Below are 14466 nucleotides of genomic sequence, written 5' to 3' on the forward strand. Positions count from 1 at the left end.
TTTTAACTAATAAGAAGGGGTTCACGAATCATGTTATTTGTTTTAATAATAAATGTAAATATTGGACAACATCACATACATTACTCTGATCCCAATGTAAGTAGCTAAAGCACTTGTGTTATGGAAATTAGAAGTAACGACGGTACCACAAACAGTCAGACCCAAGACAACATAGAAAACTAATGAACTTTTTCTACATCGACTCGGCCGGGAATCGAACCCGGAACCTCGGAGTGGCGTACTCATGAAAACCGGTGTACACACTACTCGACCACGGAGTTCGTGTTATAAGAATATTGTTAAGTTAAAATGTAACATCATGTTAATATACCACTGATGGGCTAAGGCTGACCCAACCAAAGCCGATACTTGGTGATAGGGCTTTGTGCAAGCCCGTCTGGATAGGTACCACCCACTCATCAGATACAACCAAACAACAGTACTCAGTATTGTGATGTCCCGGTTTGAAGGGTGAGTGAGCCGGTGTAACTATAGGCACAAGGGACATAACATCTTAGTTCCCAAGGTTGGTGGCGCATTGGCAAACTCAAATTCAAACTCAAACTCAAATTCCTTTATTCAGTATAGAAGCATTATACTCACTTATTGATAGTCAAATTAAACAATACCACCGGTTCGGAAAAGGATACACCCTGACCTGAGAAGAACCGGCGAAAGAAACTCAGCGGGTCTTTTGGCGATGTAAGGAATGGTTAATTTTCGTACAGCGCCATTGTCTATGGGCGGTGGCGATCACTTACCATCAGGTGGCCCATAGGCTCGTCTTATTACTCATCCCATAAAAAAAAACAAACATTTTTCTTAAGAGGAAAAGATTCCTGTTAAGAAGAAGGCTTGGTGCGTATTCCATTACATTGCTCCAATGTGGGTTGGTCAGTACAATTGAGTATACGTTACTTTTCATCCAATACATGCAAATTTCCTCACGATAATTTTCTAAACAGCCGAAAACCGATTACAAATATGCACATTTAAAAATCTGAAGGGCTCTAATAACAGACTTTGAACGTTTTTTTTGGGTAGAAAACTATTACTAAATGCTTTTACTAAATAGGATTATCACGCTATAAAGGCTAAGACAGACTTGATACGTCAGTTGTTTCATTATATTATTAAGAGAATAAGGAGACTTTGTGTCTCCAGCACATTAAATGTTTTTTTTTTGTTTTTAGTGCCATTGAAAACCTCTTGATCTGAATTTGCATATTTTCAAGGTTACTTGCTCAGCGTTTGTTGGTCTAGTTTTTGTAGTAGTTCTCGGCGGAAACATAGTGACTGCTGATTGTTAGTAAACATTGTTAGGGCGTGATATATAATGTATGTATGTATGTATGTATGTATGTATGTATGTATGTATGTATGTATGTATGTATGTATGTATGTATGTATGTATGTATGTATGTATGTATGTATGTATGTATGTATGTATGTATGTATGTATGTATGTATGTATGTATGTATGTATGTATGTATGTATGTATGTATGTATGTATGTATGTATGTATGTATGTATGTATGTATGTATGTATGTATGTATGTATGTATGTATGTATGTATGTATGTATGTATGTATGTATGTATGTATGTATGTATGTATGTATGTATGTATGTATGTATGTATGTATGTATGTATGTATGTATGTATGTATGTATGTATGTATGTATGTATGTATGTATGTATGTATGTATGTATGTATGTATGTATGTATGTATGTATGTATGTATGTATGTAGTGTGCAAATTCGATACGTGCTTATTATATTATCTTTTATTGAGTATAATGAAATATATATTTTTTCATAGGTTTAGGTTCGCTTTTGACAAGATAAATTAAATCCAACACAAATACCGGTTCGGAATGTAAATTCTACCGAGAAGAACCGACGAGAAACTCAATAGTTACGCTTTCACGAGAATCTATTGAATACAATTGAATTATTACTTATCCTCGATGGGTCAACCAATACTAATTCGTGTTTATGAAAAAACGTAACACAAAAGTTTATACTAATTGAAAAAAATAAATAAACAATAAAAATTATGATAAGTGGATGATTCTTTTTATTTAATTTTATGCATATTTTAATTATGTTATATAATTATTTTTTTATCTTAGTAATATTACAAATTTTATATCGAATGATGTTTATTGCTGAATCACGCCAGAACGGCTGAACGGATTTGAGAGTAATTCGGCACAGAGACATATTACTTAGTCTACAAATTTCTATGTGCTGACATTTTAATTAAACAGATTTTTTTATGTCTAAAAGCTGCAAAAATACGTTGGCGAAAACGTGCGCGGAAACTAGTATTTATATATACAGTTTACGTTTGAAGGTGATCTATCATATTCCCAATTATTCAATTGAAATTGAATTTGAGTTAAAATAAAAAAAACCGCTAACCAAATCATATTACAAACTTCTTTCTTTCAAATATTATTAATAAAGGGGAACTACGAGTCATTCCCTGTTATATTGGGAATGAGAAATGGAAATTCGTGCTGGCTGACAAATTGAGGTATTTCGCTCGAAATATATAGTTAGGAGCAAAGACAAATTTTTACTTAAGCCGAGTTCAAACAGTAACTAAAATAACATGAGCTTATTATTAGGATCTAGTTACACAAGCGTTATTAATATTCAGACAAAATTGTCTTTATATTTAATATTAAAATTTTCTTTCAATTTTGCAACATATTTTATTGGTTAAAACTAACACTAAGATGTATATTTGAAAGTTATAATCAAGATGGCGTATTTAATTCCTTACAAAGGCGAAGCAAAAAAGAGGGTTATGTTTTGACAGGTGTGTATGACTATTTGTTCCTTATAGTTTCTAAACTACTTATCACCATTATATAAATGAGGTATTTTCTGAACATCATTATGGATATGTATTAAATATCTTAAGTATATAATGCTTAAATTGTTTACTTAATAGACACCAAATATTGAATAAATTGCCTTTTTTCGAACGTGACTTTTAGTAGTCGGATTTTAGTTTTTGGAATTCGTTATTCCATTTGTGAATTGTCTACAAGTGATTTTAATTGATTAGCATGACTTCCGAGATCTCAAACATTTCATTTTATTATGATGCAAATTTAAAATGAATTGAACACAGAGATTAAGGACTATTTTTAAATAAATGATTATTTATTTTTATTTTATCAATAACAAGAAAAATATACATTTAAATGTAAAAGTTAACGTTTTAATAAAATTTAAGTAGACGGCAAAGTCAAATAATTGCCCTCTTTATCTACTAGCTATTATATTATCGAATTTCCTAAATTTCATACTGAAACGTAATATGCTATAATTATAGAAATTATACTTTATAATAATAATATTTAGCAGTGATTTTATTGACCAATTATTTCTTAAATATAAAATCTTCAAATTTTGAATGAGATTGTGAGAACCCTAAAATATATTTAAAATTGCCGAACTTGCTTACTATAATTGAAAAACAAAATATTTAAAATTAATTAAACGTAGCGGAATATACACTTACATAACGTTATAATTAAGATGATGTACAAAATAATCTATACTAATATTAAAAATGCGAATGTAACTCTTGCTCTTTGTCTGTCGACCTTACACGACCATATCATTGAACCGAATACTATGAAATTTGGTATAAGGAAGACTTGAAGTTCCAGAAAGCACATAGATACTTCTACTAAGGTACTAAGTATAATATAGTTACATACAAAAATTATAAAGAATACTCGTCATTAGTTATATGTTATAACTAATATCAACAAATCATTTGAATAAAAAAACAAAATGTATTTTTTCTCATTTTTACGACAATTTTGTCGTCGCGTCAGTCTTCCAGTGCAAACGCGGCCGTTGTCGCATAAAATGAAGACATTTTTAAACGTCCCCCATGTCCCTTGAACTCACTGGAAGTGAATGTTTCGCATTAATCAAGATTTATGGATCGTTTTTATCCTTTAAATAGATTGCGAACTTCTGACAACAAAATAACTTGGAAAACTATTCTGGTGAAATTATTTGAATTAGTACGCAAGGGACTGATTTAAATAATTTAACCTTGAATTTTTGATGAAGTGTATTGAGTTAAGAATTTAATCTTAATAGGGTCTTAGTTAAGGAGACTTGAATATTGGCTGATGATCGACATGACTTCTAACCCTTAATTTGTTTTTATTATTAATCTCGTGCTCGAATTCTGCCACACGTGTATCCACCAACCCGCATTAGAACCTCTGGTGGAATAAGTACCATTCCTTCTTCTCAAGGAAAGAAGAGGCGTTTGTCCAGAAGCGAGACATGTTTTATAAAACTTATTATACAGAATGACACAAAATAACTATATTTAATAGTGTTTATTGTTAAAATGTTAAAAAAGATCCCGTTTTTTTTGTATAAACAAATGGTACATTTTAATTTTGTATTTATATATTATAATGTTCCTATATTCTATAGTTCCTATATATACGTTTAAATAATTAAATGGAAATTATGAAAATATTATATCATTTAAAATTACCCGGTTCAAAATTATTTTTATAAAAATAGAACGCTAACTGTTTTTTTCTCGCAGTTTCATCTTCAAAGCTCTATTGCGAAATGAAAAATAATAAAAAATATATCAAAATACATTAAAAACTAACTCAATTAATGTCACCAAAAACCTCTTTTAGCATTAATAGATACGAGTATCATTATTAAAACTAAATGACCAACAAATGTACTTAAATAAAATGTCACTACGCATTATGTAGCCCAAACTAAACCCCTATACCGCCCTAGCTATTAAGGAATCTTCGAAAGCGAAAGCAACAGTTAATTTCTCTTGACATAAATAAAAATGGAGGGGAGGCCTTGGAAAAAAAAATAAACATCTCAAAGTAAGAATACAAACAACGTATGTTAACATCTGTCGCGGCACGAGCGGTACTGTTGTTTTGTTAAGTCGTATAATTTCGAATTCGGAATAGAATTTATTAATTCGATATTTAAAACTTATTTTTGAGATTAAATCCTTTGTGGCATTAGTATAAAGATTTGAGGCTTATTCATTTGTTTTTTTTTAACGTAGTCTGTAATTTAGTAATTTAATTTGTTGTATAATGTAAAATTTACAAAAAAATATTATTTATGGTTTGTTTTTTTAGTTATATCATAGTTAAGTACGGTGAAATAAATAAAACTATCTAATAATATTTACATTTTTTAAAATACGTTTTCGTCAAAGTCATTAAAAAAAACGTTTTTTGTTTTATATAATGAATATTATTGTATTGTACATTCGTGCACGAAAGTCCGGAATGCTCGAAATTCTATACACCAGTGTTGATTGCAGTTAATTATAAATTCGTCTCCCTCGTATTGTCTGAACTATTTTTGGGTGAATCCTGCATTTTGCTGCAGCTTAAAGTCGACTCTCTATTTTTTTAATTAGAGTTCAAATTCACTTGCACATTAAAAATATATTCACTTCTTTTATCTGCAGCGATCCTAAATCAAATCCAAATCAGTGCTTAAAGGCGTTTTGAGAGTATTACTTCCGCCAATAAAATACTTTGCTTTGTCCGGTTTGTGTCATGAACCGAAAATCCCTTCTCAGTCCTTGAACATTTGGACGTTTAATAACTTCAGTAAGCAAATGATAGAAGTATAAATTATATATATATTATATATATATATAAATAAATTATATATATATATAAATTATATATATTTTGTCCTTATGATTCTTTGCATGTAAACGTTAACTTATTTACATTATTTTGGATCTGATTGTTGCGATCGACCATAACCGGTTAGAACTGCAAATATAAATTTGGTGGCAAGTCTTTTTGCAAATGACTGGATAAATACCAGTCGCTCATCACACATTCAAACTCTTAACCACTTTAACAGCAATGTTTAGTACTTTCTTATTCCAATTTGAAGGGTGAGTGGGCTTACAAAGGCACATAGATCACATATGCAGTGGTCATGTCGATCAACGGTCGCCACTACTTAAAATGACGTGGCCCATTTGCCAATCTGCAAATACATCAACTGCATGTCGAGCAGTATTTGATGGCTGGTACATTTCATAGTTCACAAGTGTGTGTGCAAACACAGATGTACTCTTAAATCCCTCCCACAATCAAATAGGAAGGCAAATTAAATTAAAGGCACAGGACCAACGGCTTCATGTGCTTTCGAGGTAGAGGAGAGTCCGCACTTCCAACGTTCAGACATTCTACTGTTACTGAAAATTTTACAAAAAACCATAGATATAACTTTTTATCAGCCTGAACTGGGGTTTGAACCCAGAAACTCAGCACCTGCTGCTTTATAACTAGCTACTAAATCAATGAGGCAGTCAGTAGTAAGATATTTGTGTAGTAACATACCAGTTTATTTATATATTTGTTTGTTTGTTTATTTATTCAAAAAGTTATACCATTGACTTACTAACTACTAACTGATATAACTAAACAATAATTGAAATGAAAACAACGAAGATAAGATACTGTACTGAGGAATATAAAAGCAAATTAGAAAATTTAAAAAAGAAAAATAAAACTTAAATATATTACTTATAAGGTATGAGATCGAACAATGAGATCTTTGGTATGTTTAACAAAATTAGTTTTATTATTATGAAAGATGTCAAAATCGCTTTAGATGACAAGTCATTAAATGAATTCTTGAGTCTGTGTGAGTAAGAGGTGCATATTTACCTAAATTTGTTTTAGATGTTGGAGTGAAAAAGGATTTTTCATTTATAAAGACCAGGAAAAGTATCGGACCTAAGACCTAAGACCCTTGAGGAACACCAGTTGTAGGCACAAATACAAAAGAAGTACAGCCACGTGTAATAATATACTGTGTTCCATATTTTGTTAAGAAAAATAAATACTTTGAGTATTTATCGTTCAATTTCGATCTTGACATGACTCTTGCAGTGCTCTTCTATAAGAACTCACTCTTCTATAAGTGAAATGTGAAATGTTGGAAATCCACTTAGGTTGATACGCTATTTTGATACGCGTGTCCTTTAAATGCTATAATTATTATAAGTCAGTGTTGCATATCAATTTCTGACATTTTACGATCGTTTTTATTTACAGAATAGCTTTAGAGAACGCGGAACAAATTAATGAATCATTATTATTAGTTTTTTAAGGAAGTTTTTTAAGTGATTGTATTTCTTGAAGCTCGTTTTTATTTATTGTACTCGTCAATATTGATTAGTTTTTTACATATCAAGTTCATTTTAATATCGAGTTTAAAACGTAACATTATTAATTTCTATAATAAAATTTCTGAGATATTTATAACATGACCGGTTAATTTTCATAATAAGGACATATTTTTACAAGATAATTGTATTTAATTGACATAACGTTGTAATTGAAATTGAACAGAGAACTATTGAGTTTCTTGCCGGTCCTTCTCAGAAGAACATTCCGAACCAATGGTAGCATTTTGATTTAAAAGTCCTTGTAGCAGCTTATTTCAATAAAGTATATTTAAAATTAGATTTATTACATAAGATATAATTAGTATATAATTAGCGTTAACATAGTGTTGTTTTATTGTATAAATATATTTTAAATTTTACCATCGAAGACGTTTTGACGAGGATAACTTAGGATTTCCATAGATTGAATTTAAAAGAGTATTTACTGAGATCGCTGCATGTTTGTAAATTCCAACATTTACATTCAATAAACTTTTTTTTTATCTTATATGGGGCAAACGAGCAGGAGGCTCACCTGATGGAATGGAGTGGAATGGTTGCAGGTGCGTTGCCGGACTTTTAGGAAGGAGTACGCTCTTTTTTTGAAGGTTCCCAAGTCGTATCTGGTCGTAGCTGGTTCCACAGAGTGGTTATGCGAGGCAGAAAATGTCTTAAAAATCGCGCTGTTGTGGATTTTCGGACATCTAGGTGGTGCGGGTGAAATTTAAAATTTTGACGAGATGTCCGAAATTCAGCTGCCGGGATTAATTCAAACAATTCCTCGGAACATTCCCCGTGGAAGATTCGGTAGAAGATGCAGAGTGATCCAACATCTCTACGCAGAGCCAAAGGATCGAGCAGATCAGAAAGGGCTTGATCGTCGATAATTCGAGCTGCTCTTCGTTGGATACGGTTGGTTGAAGTGGACTAGGTTTAGCCGGCCCCAGTTGGAGACTTTGTTTAACGAAGACTCGATTTCAGACACTATTATTAGATGGCGCTGCAATCGGGTTTGCGATTGGTTAATAAGAAAAATAAAATAGTTTTGGCTCTATGAAATTGAGAATTAATATAGATCTGATATGAATAGAAAACCAATTTTCTCAATGACATTTTTAAAACTACTCAAGCACCATTTTAAGCTTAATTAGTGTTTAATTTTTCTTTGAAATTGAGAGATGAGCGTGAGCAACCTTTACGTGTCAAATGAAATTCAGCCACATGTGTAAACAAATCGCATAGAAGCGGAATGGTAGAATAATCTTCAAACCTTTACTCAGCTGCAATAAAAATATCAGGAAGTTATACTTTAGTTTTAATATATTATCTTACTTTTCAAACTATACATAAACATTAACATATCATTGTTTAATTTCAAATAACGTTCTCTTTTAAATAGTTAATTGAAACGATTTTAACATTTCAATGTTTATACAAAATGGGAAAATGCAATACAATTACAATTATGGTAATAAACAAACATTATTTCCATAATTGCTTTGAATATCACAAATATCTAATTTGATTGAAATCAGATCATATTTTAATTATAATACAGCTTATGAACACGTAGACCAACTGATTATAATTCTAAATCTAAAATGTTATTTCAAAAATTGCTAATTGGAAATCATGCCATTTAATGGCACCACGATGGTCACCACAGACGGAAGACATTGGCATTGTGAGAAATATTAACCATTCCTTATATTGCCAATGCCACCAGCTTTTGGAACTAAAATGTTACGCATCTTATGTAGCAACAATACTAAGTATTGCTATTTGGACAGACGGACAGACACAAAAGTTTAACAACAAGCTAAACACTTAATTATACTTAATAACAATGGACACAATTACAATTAAGTAAAGTAAAAGTAACAAGCTGCAAATTTGCCACAGCTGGGCAAAAGCCTCCCCTTTTTTTCATGAGAGGGTTTTAATGTCTATTCTACCACGCTACGCCAAATCAGTCAGTATACATTTTCTGAAATTAAATTCAACGTTTGCCGTCACCGTCAAGCAAGAGATGAAATACATATAAGCACAAAGAAGTGCTTAAAGTCAGTAGTGCTTGATTGGGTTGGAGCTTAAATCTTTGGTTCAGATGCTCCAGTCACTGCGTCGTCTCTAAATTTAAATTAAGAACTACTATTAGACACGACAGCCTGTAATTGAACAGTAAATGCACAAAACAAAATCTTCAAGAGATTGTGTCTGATTTCATATTTTTTAAAGTTTACAAGCCGTTGGGATATACCATTGGAAACATTACAAAGATAACAAGGTAATATTATATATCAGAACTGTTTGGTAACCCGCGTTAACTATAGGCCAATATTCATATTTATAATTTAAAATGACGATTTAAACTGCAATCCAATTAAAGGATGAATTTTCAAAAACACAAAGGCTTCGTACAATATTTTTATGGTTAAAAAAGGTTCATTAGTTTAGTCGTAAAAACGTAACCGAAAGACAGACTTACTCACTGAGTTTCTTTCTCAATTAAAATATTAGTATAGATTACTAGAGATTAACAATGAGACTAGTGTACCAAAATATATCAATTACGTCATCATAGCGTGTATTATATACCTAAGTCAATATTATTAATGATGTTCCTTGGACCCATATAAACATTTGCCTTTAATTTTAAGAGGATCCGCCACAGAGGTGGTACTTAATTAATTTCATCTAAAACCCTAATTCCCGTTTAATAGAATATTACACATAATAAGATCGCTTAAAATAATTCGCTCTTAATTAATAGATTAAATCAAATGAGGTTAAGGTTGAAATATAATTGCACAAAAATAAAAAGGTGGGCCGAAAAGAAATGTACATTCAACAAAAACATTTTAAAAATTAAAAAAAAAATCGAGCTCACGGTTCTTAATAAAAAGTATCCGCATGACGAACCCTTGAATATCTCGCTGTCGGCATTTCAATTTTTTAAATTAACCCGTTACATACAACATCCAATACTCGACCTATATCTATATACATAAAAAAACCTTAACGAAGATATGTCTGTTCATAAATTTTTTTGTACAAAAAATAAAATGTTTATTTATTTTCCAGTTAACGCAATCTGTCTATTAAACTCCACATACTATTGACCCTGCATATGCAATAAGTGTAAAAATTGTTCTTCCGGAATATTGTAATAATGGGGATATCTACAGCCAAAGCGAGCGAAATGGTCTAGCAGTAAACACTTGAAACTTACTAGACGATTTCGGGTTCTAAACCAGACAAACAATAGTGATTTTAATTTGTTCACAATTGTGTTTCCAATTCATTTTGCACTCAGCAGGAAAATATATGAAAATGGTCAAGTTTAATGTGAATATACCCATAAACTTGAATTGGAGCAGCGTGGTGGAAATATCCGAAAACTTTCTTTAAAAGAGAAAATTTTACGACATGCGTATCCCACTGCGTCAACCGCATTTTTATAAACTACACAACCACAGAGTTATAGACTAAGCTCTATATAGTGATAAATTTACAGGTTATTAATGAACACTGATTTTTATAGCAAAGGGCAACAAGTGAAGTCAGGCACATACCATGTCTGTCATAATTTAAACCCACTTAAATGGTTTAAAACAAAATTCATATAAATTATTCTACTCGCATCCGAAGGCTCAGCGAAACAAAAGTGTCGGCACATTTAATCATTTCTCAACAAAGGGCAGCTTAATATAAACCTATATTATTGTATAAATATTGTTCATTCATTGGTGATTTTAAACATCTACATATCGTATGCGATGCGTGTTTTAATGTTATGCATATTTTATGGATATGCCAAGTCGAGTAGTTTTACGTGTGAACGGTTTGTTCAGCGTCGGTAGTTTTAGTAAATACGAGCTGCATGGTGTCTGATGTATTTGTAGTTTCGACGCGTGGAATTTCATGTCAATTTCTCGTGAACTCTTTAACTTTCCCTATATTTTCTTTTTTTTTATTTTAGAATAAATGGAACGTCGTATTGTCAGTGGTCACTTACAAACTTGGGAGCTACAGTCTAGCCAGCCTAGAAATCCCGAGATCAACAAAAATCAATGACAAGATTTCAAGGATAATAATATACTTGGTGGTAGGGCTTTGTGCAAGCCCGTCTGGGTAGGTACCACCCACTCATCAGATATTCTACCGCCAAACAGCAGTACTCCATATTGTTGTGTTCCGGTTTGAAGTTTGAGTGAGCCAGTGTAACTACAGGCACAAGGGACATAACATCTTAGTTCCGAAGATTGGTGGCGCATTGGTGATGTAAGGAATGGTTAATATTTCAGCCCGTGACTTTTACGCTCGCGTTTACAGGATAACTCGTCAAATGCTAGGCATAAAAAAGTTGCACGTGTCCTTGCTTGGAGTTCATGATTCGGTGCAGTAGTTAAGCCGTGAAAGAGCAAAAGACAAACAGAGAGGCAGACAGACGTAATAAAAATAATAGAAGGCATTTAAAATTGTTATCCTGTTTTTTTAATTGTGATGCGTCAGCGTTTGTAGTCATATCAAAACACACAAACACTTAAAACTACTAGATTCAATCAACAGAAGTTCGGTGGAGATCGGTTGGTATAAAAATTGATTCACCGACCCAGAACGAAGTAATACAAAATATTACAGTTAGTAAATCATTGGGAATTTATCCAGCAAGATATTATTTATTTAAAGATATTGGAACGAATTTCTTTTAAGCGGCTTACAGTAGAGTGACCTGGCAGAAATCGTCACGTGAGGAAAGAGCATTATGCCTCTCCATGCGATCTCTCCCTCTCTTCCTTTCTGTCTCTTTCTCTCTGTCTCTTTCTTCTATATTTTTAACGTTTTAATTTCTTATTATTTTTTATTTTTATTGCATTGTATCTGTTATGTAATGATGCTTAGTATATGTTTAACGAGATTTCGTTTCATCGGGTGTTTTTATAGCAAATAGCCTAGCAAAGATCGTTTACATCCCATGGTGTGTCTTCGAAATTGATTGTTTTATACCTCGAATCTCGTTTAACCGTTTTACGGTACAGTGTATCACATATGATTCATGATTATTCAAATATTGTGTCGTTTATGGACAGGCAATCTTATAACTTTTTTAATTTTTTATAAGTGAAATATTTTTTAACGTTTTGAGGATATTTTTTGAGCGAGTGAGTTTTTTATAATAATTATCATTTAGAATTAATATCTTATGGTCTTATATAAAATGACCTACTGGGAATTGTCAATCCCAGGTTTTTTGTTTTATATAAAACTAGTTGTCGCCTGTGACTTCGCTCGCGTTTAGAGGTTGATTGTCAGGCATAAAAAAGTGGCCTATGTCCTACTTGGAGTCCAAATCTTCCTTCGGTTCGGTGGCTTGGTCTTGTAAGAGGAACAGACGAACATACTTTCGCATTTATAATATCAGTATAGATAAATAGGCGGACGGGATAATTGGTCTCCTGAAAGTAAAAACAATCGCCATTTGGCCAAAGTATGGAACGTTACTATACAAGCAACTACTGAAATATAATATCAGTTCCATAAAAAATAATATTATATAATTAATATTATAATTGTGAAAGTAACTCTGTCGGTTATCTCTTCACGCTTAAACTGCAGAACCAATTAAGATTAAATTTGATATAGAGATTGTTCAAGCCAAGGGGACATAGGCTACTTTTTTTTAATTCACCCCTTGAGGGAGTTTAATTAGGGGTGACGGTTTGTGTGATATCGGTAAAGTTTTACGAATTTCGCGCGAGTAAAACCGCAACTTCAGCACGTTAATTATATTTTGAAGTTTACGTCACGTAAATAAAATTATCTCATTGTAATTATTAAATTGTATCTGTTATTTATGACGTAGTACAGATCACAACAAAGTTAGCTTCACTGTTATGTGCAATAACTATTTTAAATAAATAAATAAATAAATATTGGACAACATCACACACATTACTCTGATCCCAATGTAAGTAGCTAAAACACTTATGTTATGGAAATCAGAAGTAACGACGGTACCAAAAACACCCAGACCCAAGACAATATAGAAAACTAATGAACTTTTTCTACATCGACTCTGCCGGGAATCGAGCCCGGGACCTCGGAGTGGCGTACCCATGAAAACCGGTGTACACACTACTCGACCACAGAGGTCGTCAAAGTTTTCAATTAATTAATTTTCTATTAATTAACTACCACTACTAAGATCCCATTATTAAGATATTTTCTGTGCTAATTTTAAGGACTTGACTTTGTTGAGGTTTAAGTTATTGTGTATCGATGATTAGGTGTATTCATTGGGAACAGTTATGACCCGGTTAAGATTAAATGTCTTCAGTATCCATTGCAAAGATCCCTTATACGTTGGTTAATAATAATTGAAGTATGTACCTACCAAATATATATTTGCAAAACTTATAAATACATATAATTATATTATATTATTATAGTTAAAACTCCATTAATTCGTTCATTTATTGCATTAGTCATATTTGAAAAACAATGAGCAAATATAATATCTTCAAATAAAATGAATAAGTTCCTACTGAAATATGAAAATAAGTTAGTACTTGCGTTCGTGATATATCGATACTTTAATATCAAAACATAAAAACCACGTATGTGATCCTGACAAGCTTTTTATAAATATCAATAAATTATGAATGTATTATTATAATAAATAAATTCAAACTGAGAATTCATGATTGTACGTAAATTATCAGTGACTTGGCTGGGAGTCACACGCTGTCCGTCATTTTTAGTAATTTTTGGCACGTTCTCTAATACTTCATTTCAACTTGTAATGAGATGATTATTATTGAACGTTTTCTGAAATTCTATTCTATTAAAGAATAAGTATAACACAGTCACTCAAAATATTCTATACTAATATTATAAATTCTAAAGTAATTCTGTCTATTACCCCTTCACGCTTGCACCGATGAACCCATTTTGATGAAATTTCGCATGGAGATATATTGGATAAGATAAGTTTGAAATTTGGGGAAGAACGAGGACTATTATTTTTTTTAATACACCCCTCGAAGGGATAAAATGGGAGAGCGTTTTGTGATTGATAGAAGATTACATAGATGATAAAAAAGCGTGGAGCTTATACACGCATATATAATTATATTAACCTAACATAACTTTGTATTTTAAAAGTTGGAAAAGAGTACTAAGTTTCTTGTCAGTTCTTCTCGGTAGAATCTACATTCT

Source organism: Vanessa tameamea, chromosome 12, assembly GCF_037043105.1.
Source record: "Vanessa tameamea isolate UH-Manoa-2023 chromosome 12, ilVanTame1 primary haplotype, whole genome shotgun sequence".
In the NCBI taxonomy this organism is placed as follows: domain Eukaryota; kingdom Metazoa; phylum Arthropoda; class Insecta; order Lepidoptera; family Nymphalidae; genus Vanessa; species Vanessa tameamea.